Below are 8,841 nucleotides of genomic sequence, written 5' to 3'. Positions count from 1 at the left end.
CAGGTGGTGCGTTTTGACTGTCCTTTACTGCCTATGAAGCCACATGCTATAAATACTTTTTGAATCAGTAAAACTGATTTAAAAGCTTGAAGTGCTACCTATAGTCACAATTCTGAATCTCAATCTCGGCTGTAACAAGATGAGGATATCATTCCTTCTCCCAAATCAAGGAAACTGCCATCAATGTCCCAAACTCATTAGCATTAAGAATTCTTTTATACCCCCAAGATCTGTATCCAGATAGATACCAACAACCAAATGAGAGGTCCCAGCCCCAAGGATGAGGAAACCTAATTTGGGGGGCAGAGGGGTTGCTGGATTAGATCTTCCTGAAGTGACACTTTTGCTGTTTTTTTTTAAAAAAACTGGTTCTGAAATAGGGGCTTGATAAGAATGTCACCCTAGGGGAAGGTGAGGTGGTAGAAGGGTTTTGGCATCCAGCCCATTCTTCCCAACTTAGCCTTCTTTTGTAACACATGAGATTGTAGTTAGGAATGGACATTTAATACTGTCAAGGGAATCCAGGCAGATCTCCCTCAGTGAATTCAGACGGGTTTTTTTTAAATCAGTCCAAGGATGCAACTGATACCTTTTGTCTTAATATGAAGCACAGTTAATTCTTCAATGGAATGCAGCACACACAACTCGCTAGCACCAGGAATACTAGCTAAACAATCTGAAGCATGAGGCAAAAGAAAATACCATAACTTATCCAATTGAAACTACAGGGGAGATTAGGTAGACAGAGTAATTACCTGAATTGGAATTTAGCCAGGACACCAGGGCCAAGCACACATATTCTTGCAAACAGTAATGCAGGGTGTTTAATGACTACATGTGGCCAAGATCTGAGTTTTGCATCTGCTTCAGCAAGATGGCATTTCTTTTCAGGCTTGTCTTAATTTAAGAATTATATATTACAGCCAAATCATAGACATGCATTAGCAACATTTCATAGAACCTTCTTCAGCATAATCAATGTAAGTAATTTACCAGATAAAAGAATGTTAATAGCAAGGACTGTATAATTTGTATAGCTACAAATTGCACCTGTCTTTCAAGGAAAGAAAGAGACACTGCTGAACACAAAGAGTGGATGGAGTGCAAGGTCAAGTGTAAGCATTTCTGTTTAACATGCAGCTTCCAGAAACATCCGTTGGTGCTTTCAAAAGGGGAATGGAAATTATAGCTAACAAAGTTATTATAAATAATTGTTGTGGCTTCACTCTCTCCAATGGACTTGATAAAGCAGTCATAATTGAAACCTATAAAATATTAATTGAAAGGTGTCTACAATGAGTCTTTTGCAAGTGCACAGGTTCCACTTGGGCTTTGTGACCTAGCTGAGGCAGGAGGAAAGCAACAACAGGGACTGGCTAAGTGACTTGGCTGGAAATGGTGTATGAATATTGTACATCAGCCAGGAGTAAGAGTCTCTCTAACAATATCTTGCTAAATTAAAGTAGAATACCACAGAGATGCACCCTTTGGATCAATGGTGGTTTAAGTTCTTCAAAAAACAACCAAATCTAGAATTTAACTCAAAGAAGGAGCTTAAGAAAAGCAGGAGGTTGCACAGCCAGTCTGGAAATACATCAGTAGATCACTCCAACTGCTGTGTATTGTCGTATCATTCACATCTCTTCAGGGAAGATGCAAAGATCAAAAATATACCAACCCTATAGCATCCTTCCTGGATTATTATGATTACCACTTATGCTATGCCTGGGAGAGTAGGATTGTATTACTTTGGAAAGAAACTGTGCATGGATACTAATAATATTTCTGAAATAATAGCAGCCAAGCATAAAACAGTGGCATCAGAACAGCTGAATGAGAAAATTACATTTTCCCTGCATGTAAAATACCAGCACAGTAGACAATGTGCCCCGATGTGCTAACTTTTGTATTTTCTAGGAGGCTTTTATTACATGGGGAACATTCAAATGTAACACCCTACATCTGCAGTCTGAAATGGTACTGTCTGTTAATACCACAAGAGTATTCTACCTCCTCATACTGCTCCAACTGTACCCCCAGCTAAAATGGCTGTTTAATGTGTATCATTAAACTCATCTTGCACAGTAATTTAAACACTGATTCAGAAGACAAGATGCTAGAAAGCTACAGAAGGTTCTGTAGCATGATCTGTGGCTCAGCAATGATCCAAACACAAGTACTGATCTGAGGGATCTAGCAGCTGAGATTCCTCTTGCAGAGTGCCAGAAGCCCTGAACAAGAACCTTCCTTAAAAATCCATACCAGGGCTTCTCTCTTTTGTCCTCCATTAACAACTCTTCTTTCTACACTGAATGCTGCTTTTGAATTTTGGGATTAGAGACTTTATCAGGAACAAAAGTGGAAGCCATTGCAATTACTGAGCTGGTTTACCAAATGACCCTGCAGACTGAAGTCATCTCAGGATTGGGATTAGGGCCCAATTCATATAAATTCTCTTCACTCAAGCAATCCAGTGACTTACAGACAAATGGAAGAACATATATACTTATGGAGAAGATAGTTTTCTAGCAGCAACTGGTTTGACTATAGGGGACACAGGTTTTGCCTACCTAAGATTTTTCATAATCCAGTTGTACCAGGCCTTACAGATTCTGAACATATTTTAATACCACTGAACATGGTATAGCCTGTCTAGGAAGGGAACACCACATTCCAGTGGTTCCACTCCTAGCTGACTGAGCAGATCCAGAAAGTGTTGCTGAGAAAGAGCTGTTTTGCCCTATACAGTTTACTGGCTGCTGCATGTTTTCATCTTGTCTCACATTTGGTTAACATCTGCTTGGAACCACTAGGATAGGTCCTTTGTGGATTTGGAGTGGTGCCATCAGTAGACCATTTCTACTTCTCTCTCTTAATCATCAAATTCAGGTGGGGAACTGGACATTAAATAATGGACCTGATGAGGCCCATGAACTCAGCCTCTTTGCCAATCCATGAAATGGCAACAGTGGAATGCCTCCATGATGTCACTACCCAAACACATGGACAAGATCTGCAAGATACAAGGGGGGAAACCCCTGGCATCCTAATCACACGTTTTGTGATTGTTTAAGAATCCTCGTGGTGCAGCGAACACGTACATGTAACTAGCACGTTCTGGAATTTCCTGAAGATTGAGTTTGAAAGCCATTATACCACAAACAGCTACCTTTCTAACAGGAAAAAAACACACAGGGCCTCCCAAGGAAAAAAGGCTAAGCATGTATACCATGTCATTCAACCTGATGCACAGCTCACTTGAGAGGAAGCAAACTTGAAGATGTTCATTAACATGATCAGGAATGGCATTCTGAAAGCAAGTCACATGAGAGGTTGCCAACTCTTCTAGCAGAGTTCCTGTTTCTCTGAAAGTATCAGCTGGTAGTACCTTCAAGTCTGCCTCCCCACCCCCCACCCCAAATCATGGGAGATTTAGTTACTATCCTAATTTGGTGTAGCCAGACCTTAGGATAGATAAGAATCATTTATGTTACTGCATGCACCATGTAATTGACGGTTTGGTAATTTATCAAACGAAAATATAGGGCGCAGCTGTCAACATCAGCTTGGCAGTTTTCTTTTAATTTTTTTTGAAATTTACAATAAAGACACCAAATTAATAAATCATTATAAATAACACAATAATAAACACTAAATAAGCAGGGGACCATAAGAGGTTGCAGGGGAGGGGCATCTCATTTTCCCCTCCCTATTTCTGCTTTCTCTTCCCTGAAAGCCCCTATAGCATACCTATCTTCCTGATTCTTTCTCTCTTTCCCACCCACCTACCTTTCTCTGCTCCCACCCCATCTTCAACTTTCCTTCCATCCCTCTCCCTGGCAGTTTCTTCCCAAGACAACTCTGGCTGAGTTGCATAGTGCCAGCTACTGGGCAGGGCTGGACCTAGTTGCATGGTGGTGAACTTGTAAAGATTTGCAGAGGGTGCCTCAGTTTCTCCTGTATCCCCACACTATTACCTTTCTTTTCCCCAGCAGCCCCCATATCTTCGGCTTTCCCTGCCTTCTGCACTTGTTCCCATCAACATACATTTTGTCCTTACAGGAACCCTAAGAGATATGTTAGCCTAAGAGTGTGTGACTGGTTCAAGGTGTCCCAGTGAAATTCTACAGTAGTGATTCAATCCTGAGTTACTATATCCTAATCTGATTTTCCATGGAAAGATAGGGATTTGAACTGGGGTCTCCCAAATCCTTATCTGAAACTCTGCCTTTTACTGACAAAAACCAAGGCTTGAACACTGGCAACACTGATGTAATTGCCTAGCAATGGTCACTAAGGGCATCAATTTCTTAAAACTACAGGTGCTGCTTCTGTTATATGGGGGTTAACTTCCCAATATGTTTATTTTTACTGCATACTTTTCTGCAAACCTTAGGCATTTTTCAGGTTCGTAGAAAGACTGCTGTTGTCTGTTCATGGCTACAGTCTCCAGATTTAAGTGTCCAAAGATCTGGCCATCTTGAGAATTGGATATGCTGATAAGAGGCATGTATATTCTGTACTTTTCAACTTCAGGTTTTCAGAGGTCTTCTAAAATCACCTTGGAGATATGGGATAGTTCATCTTATGATTTCTGGTGATAAGGAAGACAGATATAACCGGACTGATCTTTCAGTTTTATCTAAAGTTGGGAGGGAACTACTGAACAAGACACTTGGAGAAAAGACACAGCTGGTGCAGACTGTGTTTGGGGACCTACAACCCAGTGAGAGTACAAGAAGAGGGATGGAGATTTAGACAGCCACAGATCTTGCAAAACCACAAAAAAGTGACATTTACCAAAGATAAACCCTTTAAAGGAGAAATGTGACAGCTGTGTGAAGACCAGCTTAACTAGCAAATATTCCGCTTTGTAATTAAAAGAGTAATTAAAAGAAATAAAGGGTTGAAGACACAAAAAGACTATTTTCTTAGGTACTTTATGCTAAAACCTCCATCCTCTGAAAGAAGGTTTTAATGAAACTGATGTGAAATTGAAATTGATAAAGAAAGGTCTTTACTGAACTATGGAAAATATAAAATATAGACAGCACACATTTTATAGGAAGTTGCCTTGCACTAGGCTTGCAGCTAAATAAAAAAAGGAAGAACAGAAAGTTGCTAATGTCTAACTATCTAAGAGTAACCAAATAGTACCTGAGACATCCCCTGCTGGGATGAGTGTTCTGTGCTACAGGAAGGAGAAGGTAAGCCCATCCCTTTGGACCCTCCATTCTCCATTCCATTCTGAGCCACTGAAGCACACACACAAGAGACTGCCGAGTCCCTTTATGTTCTTCTCCTCCATGGCTAAACTGGCCCCTGCTCACATAGGCACAAGCAGGCACAAAGTCAGCTTTATTATGGTAACCAAAACTCTAAAGCAGCACACCATTATTTATCCCAAGGATGCCAATTATGTACCTCTCAAGGAAATATGTGAGGCTGAGCAAATAGTGTTTAAATTGCCCTCTCTTCCTCCTGTCCGCCCCCACCCCAGGGCTGGTTCTGAAAAGGTGAATCAAAGGCCAGTTTGATATTTAAAAGGCCTGTATACGAATCCATGACACTCTCTTCTTTAAGCTGGACAACAGGGTAGAAATACTCCCCAGAGATTTCCACCTACCTTTGTTCCAGTACCACACACAACAGCAAACAGTACACTCAATACAGCATCAAAACATATAGTACAATCTGTGAAACACCAAAGCTCTACTAGTTCCAAAAAAATTGCATAAAATGAACACAGAAAAGGGTTTCCTGAGCATTGTACAAAGACAGAGTTTAGCATACCAGGTAGCACAGAGTACAGAAAACAGTTAGGCAATTATACAGTTAAACCAACATATCAAGTACCTTGGACAGCGATTTTTCCAACAAATAGGAGATAGAGTTCAAGGACTTTCCCTGTTTTTGTCTCCTAAGCATTGCTATTCATAGGTTCACCACCTCTGAATATGGAGGTTCCCTGTATTCATCAGGACTAGTACCCATTGATGGGCATATCCTTCATGAACCTGTCTATTTTCCACTTAAGTCTATCTGTGCTCTTGACCTTCACTATGTTCTGTAGCAGTGAATTCCATAATTTAATTACTTGTTAAGTAAAGTGTTTCTTTTTGTCCCTTCTGAATCCGCTGCCCATTAACTTTATTGGGTGCCCTGAGGATTATGGAAAAGGAAGAAAAAGTTCTTATTTCTCCACCCCATGCATAATTTTATCAATCTGTATCATGCCTCCCACCCCCAACCCCCCGTCCCAGTTGTTTCTTTTCGAAAGTGAACAGTCCCAGTCTTTCCTCCTAGGAAAGTTGCTCCAACTCCCTAATCATCTTGGTTGTCCTCTCCTGCACTTGAGATACAGTGACCAGAATGCTACACAGTACTCCAGATGAGCTGCACCATAGCTCTACGCAAGCACATTACAATATTAGCCATTTTATTTTCAATTCCTTTCCAAATGATCCCCAACATGGAGTTTGCTTTTTTTCAGTGCTGCTGCACACTGAGTCAACATTTTCACTGAGTTATCTGCTACATCTCAAGGGGTCATTGTGGTGTAGTGGTCAGAATACAGGACTTGAAGGTGCGATACCCAGGTCCGGATCACCGCTCTGCAATGGAAGCTTGCTGAGCAACCTTGGGTCAAGCATGCACACTCAGCCTAATCAACCTCAGAGGATTATTGTGAGGATAAAATGGAGAGAACAACTGGGTCCCTGTTGAGAAGAAAGAGGTATAAAAGATGCAAATACCATATCTTTCTCCTTCTCAGTCTGTGCCAGTTCAGATCCCAGCAACACATATTTAAAATTAGGATTGTTTTGTTTTAATGTGCATCACCTTACTCAATAAAAATCAATGGATACATCAGCTCATGGCAGAAGATCAGTTCAACATCTACCAAATGCGTTCCACAATAAAGTGATATAAACCAGCCAGTTTGGTGTAGTGGTTAAGAGTGGCAAGACACTAATCTGGAGAACCGGGTTTGATTCCCCACTCCTCCACTTGGAAGCCAGCTGGGTGACCTTGGGTCAGTCACAGCTCTTCCAGAGCTCTCTCACTCCCACCCACCTCACAGGGTGATTGTTGTGAATAATACTAACATACTTTGTACACCACTCTGAGTGGGTGTTAAGTTGTCATGAAGGACGGTATATAAATCAAATATTATTATTATTAAACATATCACAAGAAGGCCAAGAGTGAAAAGATGAATTTTCTGTGGCAAGAAGTTCCAAAGTCTGGGCAGTGGGAAATGGCCGCAGGTCACAGGGAGGCTCATATAAGTGAAGGCAGTCTCTTGACAATCCTGGACTCAAGCCATTTAGGGGTTTAAAGGGCAACACTAGCATTTTGAATTGGGCCTGAAAACAAGCCAGCAATCAGTACAGTTGGCACAATACTGCTGAAATATGATTCCTATAGCAGGCTCTAAACTAGCAGTCATATTTTGTGTTCATTTCTAGACTTCCCTTCAAAGGCAGCCCTACTTCCAGAACATTACAGAAAATGAGTATAGATGTTACCAGGTCATGTATAGTTGTGGCCAGGCACCTTCTCCAGGAATGGCTGACTGCCTCTGATGGTTAAAAACCACACCTGGGCACCTCTCCCACCTACTTTTCCAGTCTCGGTCCAGAAATACCCCAGATAATGTACTTGATCCTTCAGGAGTGCACCGGATTCAGAAGAGGTTGTAAACATGCAGTGCCCTCCTTAAGCAGAGTCACGGTCTTCTAAGCCAATTTTATCTCCAATTAGAGGAGTATAATTGCTTATTATTATTTATTTACAAGATGTATACCCAACCTTTCTGCCCTCATCACATTCTAGTTCTTGTCTAGATTAAGTTTTAGTTTATTTGCCCACAGATTCAGTGCCTCTAAACATCAATTTAAGCTTTCTTTCTTTTCCTACGTGAGACTTCCTTTTCTAGTCAGTTAGAAATTCTATTTACTTTCATCTTCTAGGAACTGAAAGAGCATAAATATGGGCAAAAGACTGCACATGGTAGAAATAATACAAACCCTTCCCTCTATCCCCATCCCCAGGCATTTCACCATGATGATGGACATTTTGCTAGCATGCAGTACACCCCTGAGCTCAAACATTTCCCAAAACCTTCGTCCCATACAAAAGTGCCTGTATCTGAAACTGCAGGACTTTCCAGCTTTGTTGCCGGTGGTCATGAAAGCAGAGAAAGCACTGTAATGAATATGGTGTCTATCAGTCACTATATTCTACAGTGTCTGATTGCATGCAGCCTATTTCATCTTGTCTCAGAAGCATCTTGTCACTCAACGGTTCTTACTCCCAGATTGCAGTGTGGTGTTGTTGGGGTTTTTTAAACAACAAAAAAAGTGCCAGTACTGATAGAGATTGCACCGATTGCCCCTTTTCTCTGCAGACCGCAACAGTTCTCGGCGTTCCAGTCTCTAAACAGGGCGGGCTAGCACAAGACATGGGAAAGCCCCCTTCCCCTAAATGAGAGGGCTCAGTCCCGTCACAAAAAAGCCCCGCGTTTAAGTACGTGTGCATGGGGATCGTGACCGGGAACGTTTCAATGGGCCTCCCATCCACGGTCATGTTGCAGAAGCACGTAGGTGCGGGCTTGCTTGATCTTGACAACTGAGAAGCGACAACCACTCCACGCCTACTGTGAGTAAGGACGATTTGCGGGACTGCATTTCCTACGCCAACTGGAAAGTAAGCCCCACAGAACACAGGACTTACTTCCGAGTAAGCCAGCGTGGGCAACCGCCACCCTCCACTCCGTTCCGTTACAAGCCGGGGGCCGCCCTCCCCTCCGAGGCCGCAAACCACCTTCTCTCTCCT

Source organism: Eublepharis macularius, chromosome 7, assembly GCF_028583425.1.
Source record: "Eublepharis macularius isolate TG4126 chromosome 7, MPM_Emac_v1.0, whole genome shotgun sequence".
NCBI classification, from domain to species: Eukaryota; Metazoa; Chordata; class Lepidosauria; order Squamata; family Eublepharidae; genus Eublepharis; species Eublepharis macularius.
The sequence above is the reverse complement of the archived record's forward strand: the minus strand, read 5'-3'. Positions refer to the sequence as shown.